Raw genomic sequence first — 14,596 nt, 5'->3', positions numbered from 1 at the left:
ATAAATTCTAACATTTCTTCTATTCCCTAATCTACAGTTAGGAAGATTAGTTTTTTAGTAATTTTTTTACCTATAGTTATGTATTAGTCAATTAGTTTCATCCCTAACTAAACTACACTATACAATGTTTGTCTAATATTCATATTAGTGGTTCTGTTTGAACATTTTATAATTATTTATACTGACCCTATGCTAGCTAGAATTGAATTTCCCTGCATCTATTCTCTTTCTACGGGTTAGTAGACTCTACATTATCTGTTAGTAATAATATATTACATGTGTACAAGGTATTCATGTGATGTTCCTATGAAATCAGTACTTTTGACCTTACAAGGAATCTTAGTTCTCTTGTTTATTATGGTCACTGTACTTTGTTTTCAAACTATTTACATTTATTTACATTATGTACATGTGATGTGACTTTATTGTGACTATGTGTTGGACTCATGACCTAACATTTACCGATTGGTTTTATACTCACCATCTTCTTCAGAATCTGTCAATCAGCTTATGTTCTGTTGCATGTATCCTAGTTTGTGCATTTCCCTTGTGATTAGTGTCTGAATATGAAAATCTTACACCTATTCAAACTTAATCTTGATTTGCTGATCTTTTCTCCTTGTGATTCTTCCAGTGATGACGTCCAAGTCACATAGGTGTTGTCACAGTTCATGTTCTTGTACAGTCTGTTGTGCAATGTCTCTTGTCCTAGTGCTGGTCCTGATGTTCTGATGTTTCTGGAACTTCTGAATCTTTGGGATCTCATTTCATCTCTCTTCTCCTTTGCTGGATACACATCTTGTTGGTTGTCGACTTGATTGAAGAATCCCTGGATCAGGAACCAGTGTGTGACTGTGTAGTGTTATGTTAAATTTTGTGTTGCCACAACATTTCTTCTTATGAGATGTTTGTGTTTGCACTTGTCTTTGATGTAATGTACGAAATGTTTAGTCTAATGTTCAGTTTTCTTCACCACTGCTGATTTCTGATAGGTTTAACTGTTTATCTTCATGTGTGAATGAAGTGTTTGTGTGATCTAAATCAATGATTTGAGTGTCTTGTTCTTGATAGTGATCTGTTTCTTGTGTTTCATTTGTGTCTACATCTGTGTCTTGGTGTTTGAGGTTTTATTTCTAAGTGTGATTTTTTTGTTTTGAGGCTCTATCTCTGTGTCAGATACTGTTTCTTGTGTTTGTTGCATTTGAGGGTGAATGTTTGAATGAGGTTCTATTTCTTTGTATTTGAGGTTGAATGTTTGAATGAGGTCTTGACTTCACTGAGGACTTTAGGTGCGAATAGTGATACCAGGCATCTTTTCCCTTGATTTTTATAGATGTAGGTGTAACTAAGATTATTTCATGTGGTCCATACCATTTTGGTTCTAACACTGATCTTGTGAAATTTCTGATATAGACTCTATCTCCAGGTTGATAATCATGTAGGCTAAAGTGAAGTGGAATTCTTTGCTGTATTAAAGATAACTTTTGCAATTCATCTAATCTCTCTTTCAATAAGGTGACTTACTCATAGATTTTGCACTCGATTCCTAGATGTGATAGGTAATTAGTGTCTTTTGGAGCTTTTCCTACCCACAGTTGCTGTCCTTACAATAGTTTAAATGGTGACAAATGTGTTTCACTATTGGGCTTCCCATTCATTGATTTCAAAGATTGATTAGTGTGTTCAACAGCTCCTGATGACCAGGGTCGATAGAACATAGATGTCTCTTAATTCCTAGCACTTGGTATACTTCTTTTAGAATATAGAGTTTGCAAAGTGACTACCAGAGTCAGATGAGATGACTGCTGGAATAGAGAATCTTGGAATTATCTCCCTCAGTAGCATCTTTGCCACGAAAACTGAATCATTTTTCTTGCCTGGGAATGCCTCTGGCCATTTTTTTCAGCTTATCCACTGTCACGAGTATGTACTTATATTTTTGACATCTTGGTATCGTGACATAATTTATTTGCAAGCATTCAAACAGTGTGAAAGCTAATGGTTTCCCTCCATAGGCTTTGGTCTTAATTATAGCCTTGTTATACTGTTGGTACACCATACAACTTTCACACACACACTTGGCTTCTGTTGTCATACCTATAGCAATCCAGCTCTTGCAGATTGTATCTACAATTCCTAAAACTCCATAGTGGCCTTTCCTATGAATTGCTGCGTAAGTAGTATGGTGCAGTAATTTTGGCAAAAATGGTTTTCCAGAGATAGGCATCCATACTCCATTTACTAGATTGGCTCCAAGGTTTTTCTGCCAATGTTCCACTTCCCTTTGTGAATAAGCTTGTAGTAATTCATCTTTATCTACTAAGGATAAGTAAAATATAGCTTTTGGTCCAAATCTAACTGCAAATTTTGCACTGATGTTTGCTCTGTAATTACCTAGCTGTACTGGTCCCATCAACTTCTGAGGCACTCGGCAGTGCATGACCATCAACTTGGATGGTAACTGTATGGTCTCTAACAATTCACTTAACAATTCATGTTCCATCTCTAACTCAGCAGTGGATTTTTGTCTTTTCTCTAGTGTGGTGTATTGATTTCCCTCATTAATGTCTACCAATAATATTTCAGCCTCATTCTTCCCTTTGAGCTGTCTGCTGTCTCTATCTGCATTTTCCCTTGATTGGTATGTATTATAGATTAAACTTCATGCTGTATTATTCCTAAGTCTTGCTCCCAGTTTCAAAAAATTTTCCATTTCATCTAGAGATAGTTTATCTGAGTTTTTGCAGTCATGTTGGCAGCAAGCCTGTGATTTTTGAGGTTTGTCTGCCCATTTGCTGTTAATATAGGTTTTCTCGTAATTGTCAGTTCTATCCTTATTAAAATCAATTTGTTTCCTAAATCTACATTCCCTAATTAAATGACCTGCTCTGGAACACAAAAAACATTTTGGAATTGAATTATTTGATTTCTTTTTATTGTAACAGGTGTTTTTTGGTTTATGTTCTCTATTTTTAGTGATTTGCAATGCAAAATTTCTGAATTCTTGTCTGTCTCGCTCTCTGTCTCATTCTTTCTTTGCTTCCTTCAATTCCCTCTTTAAATCTTGAATTGTCCTGTCAGGGACAGGAGTGTCAGGAGAAGGGGGATGCACAAGAGGAGAAAGGAGTTTTGTTACACATGTCTCTGTCTCTATTTTAGGGGAAATAGGAGAAATAGGACTTTCCTTCTTGAGTATCTCGGGAACAGCTTTGCAAAATTTTGAATCTTCCATTTCCACTGCACTGTGCATAGAGGATTTGAAATTGTCCAATTGGGTTTGTACTGTTTAGATCTGGGCCTGCATTTTCCTATTTGCAGCCTTCTGCATGTTATTGGAAATTACAAAAAGAAAATTTCCTAGCAGCATCAAAAGGAAGGAGGCATTTGGAAACTGTAAAGGTTACCAATTTGGCAAAAGCCAAAAGGTTTTCCTGTATATAAGCTATCATATTGAGCGTTTCTATTGATTTATTTATTTAGTCAGCTAGCTCCAATCATTTATTTATTTATTTATTTGTTTAACATGCTTATTTATTTATGATTTTTGATTTAGTTTAAAGTGCAAAAAATTATTTTTTATTTGTTTGGTTTTGCAATATATTATATATTGTTGGTGCTTCCCTCTAGTGGCAGAAAGGTAGAACTGCAGCTTAGCAGAAAAGAAAAGGAAGGGGAACACACTGAGTGTTCAGTGCTGGCCTCTAGTGGCCAAGGTTCAGTAACACAGGGGGAGAAGAATTGGGGGTGAGACTAGTGGTAGGGAAGCCAAGGCATTGCAGGGTTTTGGGAATCAAGATGGAGGAAAGGGGTGGGACTGAAGCCCCCCAAAGCCTTCCAGGCTCCTTCTTACAAGGCAAGTAGATTTCTTTTCTTTCCACCTTGTATGTATAGGCAGAGTTAGGCGTAGGCAGGGAGCGCTAGAATTAGGCTGGGGTGGGTTGGAATGGGAGGGGGGGGGGAACTGGGGTTTTTTCTTCCCACTGCTTGTTTTTTCCAGTAGACCCCCCTTCTGGGTTTTAGCCCACAAATGTGAGGGGGATTAGATTAAGGCTCCTGGGCTGGCGTGGGGGAGGATTTATATCTAGGACCCCTGTTGAGGCAGTGGTTTAGTAGAGGAAGGGGCTGGTTTTTGGCGGAAAACTTCTTCACTTATCCTTAGGCAGTAGGCATACAGGAGAGTCAGCAGGCAGTCAGGCAGGCAGGTTGAGGTCCCATCTAGATGTTGCTATAAAAATGTGAGGGTGAGGGGGGAAAGAAACTTGATGGAAGGATGGATGGGAGAAAGGATAGAGGAAGGGAAAGAAAGGTAGCTGTCCCCAGCCCTTGCAAGGGGAAATTGACCTGAGCCTTTCCTGGCTCAAATAAAAAATCAGGTATCAACTTGGGGTTTAGAATAGTGAGATTTTAATTAAATTAGAAAAGGGAAGGTCTAGGGAAAACTAGGAGGTAGCTAGAAGGAAAAAAAGGCACTGGCAGCCCAAACCCTCTCTCTTATACTTTCTCTAACACCTCCCCCAAAGGAAGTGGGAGGTGTTGGGGGAAGTTGTAGCAGGGAGCCCTATATCTTAGATTAGTTAGATTAATTTTAAATGACACATTGGTAATTTCACTCCCTTCCAGGAGAGCATTTATGATGAACATAACCCTATTTACCTTAAGAGATCATATCACACTAGTTAAGTTTGACCAAAGTCTCCCACCTGCCATTATCCAGAGAAAGCTAACCAGCCAATCTACTCTCTGGAGGACCGGTTTAAGAGAGCCCAACTTCCCCTTCTCTCTCACTCTTGGGTTTAAGGGATATTTTCTTTTATTGTTTTTGATTAAACATTTTTATTTAATTAATTTAGAATATTTTTCCATGGTTAAATGATTCATGCTCTCCCCACCCCCTGACCCCCACCCCAGAGCCAATTTGTAATTTGATCAAGATCTATTTCTATATTATTGATCATTGTACTTGGGTGATGGTTTAATGTTTACATTCCTAATCATATCCCAATCAATTCATGTGTTCAAGCAGTTGTTTTTCTTTTGTGTTTGTACTTCCACCGTTCTGACTATGCATAACATTCTTTCTCATGTCCCTCAGAATTGTACTGGATTGCTGTACTGCATTGCTGATAGAGAAGTCCATCACATTCTATTCTACCACAGTGTATCCATCTCTGTGTATAATGGTCTCCTGGTTCTGCTTCTTTCACTCTGCATTAATTTCTGGAGGTTGTTCCAGTTCACATGGAATTTCTCCAGTTTATTATTACTTTGAGCACAATAATATTCCATTACCAACAGATACCACAATTTGTTCAGCCATTCCCCAATTGAAGGACATCCTCTCATTTTTCAATTTTTTTTTTGCCATCAGAAAGAACACGGCTATAAATATTTTTGTATAAGTCTTTTTCCCTATAACCTCTTTGTGGCATAAACTCTTGTAATGGTATGGCTGGGTCAAAGGGCAAGGCAGTCTTTTAATGCCCTTTGGGCATAGTCCCAAATTGCCATAAAGAATGGTTGGATCAATTCACAACTCCACCAGCAATGCATTAATATACCAGTTTTGCCACATCCCACCTAACATTTATTACTTTCCTTTACTCTGTCATGTTAGCTAATCTTTATTACTTTCCTTTACTCTGTCATGTTAGCTAATCTGCTAGGTGTGAGGTGGTGGTATTAGGGATATATTCTTAAGGGTTCTACATCACCCTTTCTTCTGGCTCTGCCTTAAGAGAATAGACTTAAAAGTTACAAACCCTTTCTATGGGTTGAAACTCTTGCTTCTAACTAGACCTATTCTTAATACAGCTTATCATTGAATTCCTATAGTACAGACTGATTTGATATAAACCATAACAGGGAAAAACTTGAATTAATGAGCAATCAAATAGCAAAGATTACCATTATTCACAGGGTACTTAAAGCCAGCCTCAGAATTAATGAAGTGTGAAAATTTCATTATTTCAAAAAAGAAATAGCACACTAGGAAAATTAATCAAGTATTTACTTCCTGCCATAACCTATATAGGATTGTCCCCTCTGCTTTTTCTAGGGCTAGTGCTCTTCATGTTGTAGTGTTGTGGATATTTTAAAGTTGTGCCTATTTGTTGGTAAGAAGGGTCAGCTGGCAAAACTTTGTAAAGAAATTGTTACAGGCCGAGAAGAAAAGTGAATCCTGTATAACAGTCAAAGATGTGGTTTTGACCATATCTAAGGTTAATAAAACCAAAAATCTATTGTCTCTGTCTTTCTCAGGCTCAGAGGGGTAAGATGGTGGTCCATAATCCTGGATTTTTCAAGATCACAATCTGACTGTTTACATAGCAACAAAAGGTTTAATATGATAATAAGATATATAAAGGAAGGGATTGGGAAGGAGAACCAAGGCAAACTCTAAAGCTAAAACATCTAATTACTCCTTCCACCAGCTAAGGGGTCTGCAGGGTTCCATCTTCTGATCTTGAAGCTAGTATTGCCATGACCTCGATTAAGGCTATTCCAAAATAGTCTTTGATAATGGCAAAACATTTCAGGTTGCTGAATCAGGCCAAAGACCAGGTAGTAGGGTCACAGAGGCCTCACAGGTATCAGCCTGCAGGAATTTGCTCAGTACAGACAGGTAAATTTATCTTCACGTTGGACTTCTTATCTGTAACAAAATGGTATCTCAAAGTTCAGGACAAGAATGAAGAGGCTGGAACCAAAGGGAAAGCTATATCCAAAAGCTGGAAATGGCTGGTCCACAGGCTTGACCTTCTGGACATCTCTCTGAGACCAACAGTCCACCTCCAGGAAGTTCTCACTCCCAAAGTTCCAATGCCACAAAGAATTCATTAACCTCTGAGATTCTGAGTGTGAGCCTCTCAATTTCTAGGCTGTATCCTCTTGTACCTTACCTTTCTCTTGTGAATCCTAATACTTACCTTTACCTTACTTCACCTAACCTCACTCTCACCCTCACCTCACCCTCTACCTATAATCTTTTATTATATTATCTAACCCCCCAAAATAAATTAATCCTATTCTTTCTATGCTACTTCTATGTTAAGTTACCCAATCTAAGGTTTCAAAAAAGAAAAGGAAAGGTTAGGATAAAGGATATTACAAGATTGTTCCAAAAAGTAAACATTTCAAGAAACTCTTCTAATCCAATATTTTATCTACATCTTAGACTATATCTAAAAATTAGATCCAAAATTTGTGTCAAAGTAGAAAAACTATTAGAAACACTTAAAATATAAACACAACTGAGCCTAAGTACTTACAAAAAAACAATCTGACTAAAAAAACTTCTGCAAAGTGCATTTTAAAAAACTACCTTAATCTCAACAATTCAAAATGAAGTTTCACTATTCCATGTTATCTCTAATATAATTAACCAAACTTTTTCTACATTAAATTGAGATCTAAATACCTATCTTAGAATTCTTACTATTCACATCCTTTTTATATATTCTATTTATATTTACCCACAATCATTTACATATCTTACAAATAAAAAATATATGTTCATATCTACATATGTTAAAAGTATGTATATATATTTACCAATATATTTACATATGTCTGTGCTGTGTAATCCATTCACTGTATATTTCACTACTATAAACCCTATTTATTCCCTGATATTAACCAAACAGAAATTCTACAGATTTTTCCATTCAGTTAACACCTTATGAATCTAAAACTATTTACTTTTTTCTTAGTTCTTTTCTTATTACAAGATCTGCATTTATGTACATGGGGTCCAAAAATCCATAGATTTTATACAATTTATCAATTATGTAACATAAATTTGTTTGCTGTTAGATGTATTATACTTACTTCGTATTCAAATTTCCTCTTCACATGTTGACTGATGGCTTTCTTCTTTCTTCCATATATTTTGTGTTGGATTCAACTAAAATTTGAACATGTATTTGTTTTTTAAGGCACATTTTATCTTACAAACTCTGCAATCCTCTAGTTTGCTCCTCTTATATTTACAATTTTCACAGTCTGTACTGTCTTTTCAGCTACAAAATAGCTGCTCCCTTCTGTTTTATACATCTTGCTCTTTAGCTTTCCTTCTCAGCTACTTGTCCTTTTCCTTTGAATATGTCCCCTTATGTGCTTTCTTAATATTGTCTGGACTTGCCTGATGATCTTTCAGCTAATGAATAATTATTTTCAATTTCTTCCCTTTTTCCATCTCCTAAATCTATTTCTATCCCTATTTCTCCTTCATTTTCATTACTACTTTGATTATGATTTTTGCTGTTACTGTGAGCTTTGTTGATTTTAACAGTATCAGATGTGTTTCTCTAAGACTTATAGCTGAAGGACTTGTTAGAATAACTTGATAAGGAATTTGTCATTTTTCTAATGTTCCTGACTTCCTAGCAAAATTCTTAATAAACATTAAGTCTCCAGGCTTGGTGTTATGCCGTGAAAAATCTAATGGACCAGCTTGTTGAGTTACATCCATCTCATGAAATTGTCTAAGCCTGTCTGCAATGCTGTTAATATGATTTGAAATTTGGATATCTCCACCTGTCATAGTTGGCTTACACATTTTATCTTGTATCAGGCATGACCATATAACATATCAAAAAGAGAGATGTGCAGTTCTCCACTCGGTTGAATACAGAGATAGAACAGAGCCAGTGGAAGTATTTCAGGCCATTTTAAATGAATCTGAACAGATTTTCCAAATCATAGTCTTAGGTTGAAAGCTCTGGGAATGACAAGGAGTATGATATTTGGGTGTAATCCCCAAATTCTCTTAGATCTGTCTTAAAATAGTCTCTGAAAAATGGGTCCCATGATCCGAGTCTGCAAAGCTCTGTACCTCAAACCGAGGAACTATCTCCTTTTAATAGCTCTTTTAGAACTGTGCTGTGTTCTTATTTGATAGAAATGCTTCTGCCCAATATGCCAATATGTCTACAATCACTAGACCATATTAAATTTATTGGCTTTAGACATGTTAATATAATCTATTTGTATTCTCTCAAATTGAGTATAAGGTAATGCTCTGCCTCCTAACCCTTTCTGATTTAATACTTCTTGGTTAAAACTTCATATAAATAGAACATTTACTACAGACCCTGCTCGCTACAGATGTTATTCTAGGAGGGATCCAAGGTCGTTTGACTATATTGACCAAGGCTTGGGTACCAAAGTCTTACTCATAAATAGAATTATAAATTTGATAAAAGAACTGCTTTGGCAAGATAGACTTCTCTGAGTCTGATAGCTATATGCATTAACTTGTTTAGGTCCAAGAATTTCTCTATGTCTGAACTTAAGAGTCATTATAAGGTTTCGTTAAATCTGCTTCCTCAATGACTGAGAGACTTATGGCATAGACAGGAGCTTTTTGGGCAGTAAATTTGGTTGTTATGTCAGGTATATATTTACCCTGAGTCTAAGAGTCTGTCCCATAGGGCTTTACAGTTAATCACTGAAATTTGCTTAGGCTTTTGGTTGGCCTCTAGCAACTCTAATAATTTTTGCTGGCTTGCATCAATGCAATCTACTCCGCCCCTTGTATACTTATATTATGAGTCAGTGATGCATACCACAATGTCTCATTCTCTGTTACTACTGTCTCTCGAGTGTACCTCACTTCATTATGCACGTAAAATGATCCATTGGTAAAAAGAAACAGGTCAGGATTTATAATAGGAATATCTTTTAGATTTGTCCTAGTCTTTTTTAACCAACTTCACCTTGCACTGGTGTAATATCTCTATTCATGGGTAGATCAGGTAGTAATGTTGTTGGATTTAATACATTGCATCATTTCAAAATGATGTTGTCATTGCTCAGTAGAACTATCTCATACTGAGACAATGTCTCTGTTGTGTAAACGCTTATGTATTACATTTATGCAAAAAAGCTTCAATCTCTGGTGAATACTGTAGACTGTAAGTTTTGAACCCAAAACTAAATCTGTTGATTTCTGTGTCAGCATCACAGTGGCAGCAATCCCACTTAAATATAGGACCATCCATGCAGCCACAGGATCTAATTGTGAGCTATACTAAGCAATGGGTTTGAAATTTTATCCCAATGTTTATGGTAAGACCCTTGTTATAATCAGGTATGCCTAATGGAGGAGATGTTAAAATCACCTCTCAGCTTTGCCAGAGCTTGCAAATGTTCAGCAGCCAATTTCAAAGGTTCTGTTGCAAAATTTTTTGTCAGATCTGTCAGACATTTAGTTATTTCATCATTCCCCAAGATCCATTGTTGGCACAACCGTGTCTTACCCAGAATAGTGTTATAAAAAGTAGTAATCTGAGTGGGTCTCGAGGCAATTTGGGTGTGAGAAAGGATAATGGGGATATAGGTGATTATAAGGTGATTGGGGGAGGAATGAAGGTAAGGGAAGGTATATAGGAGATAAGGGAAATGGGGTATTTATGAGAGGGCAGCTCAAACAGGTTTATTCACAGAGGCTAGAGACAGAGGATATTGAGGAAATAGGCTGGACCCTTCAAGCAGAGAAGGTATCCCTATGATGTAAAGGAGTTTGGGCCAGTCAGAAATGTTTAGGTTTGGGTGGAGGATTTCTCTTGTTAATTTCTAAATTTCCCCAGGGAGGAGTCGAAAGGGCTCCTCCCTGCCAGTCAAACTGATGGCTGCAGGAAGTCTCTGATAGGTACTTCCTCCCAAGATGGATGCCTACAGTTCCCCTCAAGAAATAAAAGAAAATGATTCCTACTCTCTTTAGCCCTTGCCTTAATCTTCCATATAATGATTCACCAGAGACTTTGAGTAGGTAACAAGGGATTTATTAATCTCAAGTTAATCAGAGGTAAAGAGGTTCAGGGTTTTCTAACTGCTGCTAGGGAGAGGGGTGATGGGGGATGGATCACGGAGAGGTTTAGACTGAGAGAGCCTGCTCTCCTAGTCAGGAAGATTTGACTTCCTTTTAAGTAAAGTCTTTATCAGATCACTAAAACTAGGGGTAACTTATTTGAGGATACTCTACTTGTCTGTAGAAACTAAATCCACAATGTCCAATCACCAAGCCCTCCCTTCCACTCAGGGTGCAAAGGAAATTCAGAGAAAGGGGAGGGATGTAGATGGAGAGATCAGGGAGAGATCCAGAGAAATGAGAAGTCTAAATTTCCCCAAGACAAATAAGCACAGGCCAAGGCTGAAGCAATTAGGCCAAAGTTAAGCCGAAAGGCTGACGCCAACAGGCTAAGACAAAGCAAAAGCCTCCAGCTACAGCGAAAGCCAGAAGGCAAAAGCCCTGTTTCACCTCTATTTATAGCTTCAAGTTCTAACTGAATTTCTGAAGATTCTAAGATCTTTAACTGACTTTTTGTGGCTGTTAGAAATTATAGAAGCAAAAAGTTTCTGTTAGCCACCTCGCATTACAATAGGTCTCAGCTGCTTTTTGGCGTTTAGAAAAATGAGTTTCTGTATCTTTCTGTTCCTGCTTTTTTTCTAGTGGTAGTACTCTGCATGTTGTGTTGTAGATATTTTAAAACTTTATCTGTTTTTTTGGTAAGATGGGCCAGCTGCCCAAACTTTAAAACAAAGTTGTTACTGTTATGGAATAAGTGGCAGTTTTGGTAGTGAGGAGGGATAAAGGTGATATAGGTGATTAGAGGAGGAATGAAGGGGACAGCTGAGTGTAGGGAATGGATGAATGAGGTAGATATATATAAAAGTAAGGGAATGGATGGGAGTATCCATCCATATAAGGGAAGGAGGGCAGCTCAAACAGGCTTATTCACTGAGGCTAGAGACAGGATACTGAGAGGAAATAGGCTGGGTTCTTCAAGCAGGGAAGGTATCTCTAAGGTAGAAAAGGAATTTGGGCCAGTCAGAAATGTTTAGATCAAGGCTCTTGAGGTTTCTCTTGTTAACTTCTAAAGTCCTTTGAGAGAGGAATCAAAGGTTTCTCCCTGCCAGTGAAATTGATATCTGCAGGACGTCTCCACTGGGTATTTCGTGCTCAAGATGGATGCCTAGGTTTCCCCCAAGAAAATAAAAGGAAGATAATTCTTACCTCTTCAGTCTTTGCCTTAATCATATTCACCAGAGGCTTTGTATAGGTAACAAAGGGGATTTATTAATGTCATGGATAATCAGAGGGAAGGAGGTTTAAGGTTTTTCTAACTGTTGCTAGGAGAAGGCTGGTGCTGGGGGATGGGTCACAGGAGAGGGTGAAGGGCTTTACAGAGGTCTGAAGCCTTGCTCTTGCTGCTTCTTCTCCGCCATCTTCCCAGTATTCCCCTCTCCTACTTTGAGAGACCTAGCTTTCAGGAAGATGGTGTTGTGATGGTCACACTTATTTTGTTCTGTTGTCAGGTTAATATTAGAATGTTGTATCCAGTTGTGGGTATCATTTCAGGAAAGACTTTCATAATCTGAAGAGTGTCCAGAAGAAGAGCATCATCAAGCTAGTTCTGGGTCCAGAAGAGAATGGAAAGAGAGAAGTAGAGAAGAGTCTTCGTTTCTTCATTTTTTTCAAAAATTTTGTTTCTAAGACTTTAAGTACCTCAACCTATGTGCCTATTATCTCTGACAGTGGAGAATTGAGATGAATTGATCTCTTTTTGCCATCTCTGAGTCATAGTGGACTAAGCCTATTGTGTAGATAAGAAGTTTCTATTAAGTTTGGCATTAATATGGTCAGCATTTGAGTGTGGAGTGTAGAACTCAGATTGGGGATGGGGTGGTTGGTGGGCCCTTGACTTGAATTGGAAATGGAGCAAGTCAAAGTTCTCCTGTAGATATAAAGTTTTACCCTCTGCTTCTCACTCTGGGTAAGAAAGGGAGGATGCATTTTCATAAAAGACAAATCGAAACATACTATCAAATTAACCCATGTGGTGAATAAGTAAGTCAGGGAACCTTGTAATGTCTCTAGGTATTAGGTTGAGGGTTAGACCAGTGCTGAAGATCTGATGTTGGTCTGCCCACAGTTTCAAGCCAATTTGGTAGGCCTCAGTCCTGTGGGTTGATGACACAATCTGAATGCTCAGAAGGATGTATAAAAAGATCTTGATTCATTTGAGTAACTCAAGATAGTTTTGTGGAAGAGGGAGAAGGATATCCCTAGCTCTTATCAGTTCTACCTCCTTCCTCCTCCCTGACCCACAAAGGTCGCTTCCTTACCAATAAATTAGACTACTCTATCCTGCTCTATCTCTCTGCTTCAAATTATTTTAGCTTACTACACCTTGCAATAACTGGCCCACTAAAATAAAACTGGGTCAGTAAAGTTGAGACAGATGGATTGGCTAGAAGGCCCAAAAAGGCAGAAGCCCAGTGGTCTTCTTTGGTTAGGTAACTCACACAGAATGAGAATGGGGTCTCGGAATCAGGGAAGACTTCTTGAGATTTGGGAATGTGAGAGGTTGAAGGGAAGGTAGGTAGAAGGAAGGTTTGATGGGAGAAAGGAGAGAGGAAGGTAGAGGAAGGGAAAGGAAAGTAGAGTCCCCAGCTGGATCAGGGGAAATTGACCAGAGCCCTTCAGGGGCTCAAATAAAAGATCAGAGAGCAACTTTAGGGTTTAGAATAGCTGGGTTTTATTTTAATTAGAAAAGGGAAGGTCTAGGAAAAACTAGAAGATAGATAGAAAGGGAAAAAGGCTCCGAGAGAGAACTCAGGATCCGAGAGCCTCTAGGTTCCAGAGCAGAGAGGGTAGAGAGAGAAAAGGCTCCAAACTTTCTCTGACACCTCCCACAAAGGAAGTGGGAGTTGTCAGAGGAAGTTGTAGCTGAGAGCCCTGAGATTTGTAGTCTTCCAGAGCTGAAAACAATTTCAAATGACACATTCCCCCCTGTGATCCTTTGGGAGACAAATCTCCCTAATGGATTATAACAAACATAAATAAATTTACAATTACAATAAATAAAGGGTATATACATCAATACAATGGGAGAAAGGTAACAATTTTTTACAATATAAGGAAATCAAATGGCCCTTCTTATACAAAAATATTCAGGGGACAGTCCCCTTCTTTCACAACAAAACAAACATACACACACACACACACACACACACACACACACGAAAGAAATACACTTAAACAAAATAGATGAATTTAACAAAAAAAATGAATTTTAATCAAGACAAATGAATTAAAAACCCCCTAAAGTTCAAAAGTTTTGCACATCCAGTTGTTCTCTTAGGCTCCTGGATCGGGATGTGTTCTCTATGTGGTCTCCAAGGGCATCTCCATTTGTATTCCAGGAGGCAGTAAACTTCTTTTCTTAAAACAACCTAAAGTCTTTTCATATGAAATAAAAACACATTCCCCCCTGAGGAGGATAGAAAGAAACATTTAAATCACAGAGGCATATATGGGTGAGTCAGGAGGCATATGAATAACTGCCAATCAAATTCATGAGAAAAATTAGCACAAAAAGGCCAAATAACTAGTGGATGAAAAATTCTAAACATCCAATTCTAAAATTTCATATGGAAAAATTCTAAATAAGAAAGAAAAATCATGCTAGGTCTTTGAATAATGCCCAATCAAAGTAATCCATGTCCAACATCATACACTTAACCACTAAGCAGGCAGGACCACAGTCAACCACCATAGTAAGAAATTTAGGGGAAAAAGGATTAGATTTGT

Source organism: Gracilinanus agilis, chromosome 1, assembly GCF_016433145.1.
Source record: "Gracilinanus agilis isolate LMUSP501 chromosome 1, AgileGrace, whole genome shotgun sequence".
Classification (NCBI taxonomy): Eukaryota; Metazoa; Chordata; class Mammalia; order Didelphimorphia; family Didelphidae; genus Gracilinanus; species Gracilinanus agilis.
This window is presented reverse-complemented; position numbering follows the sequence as displayed.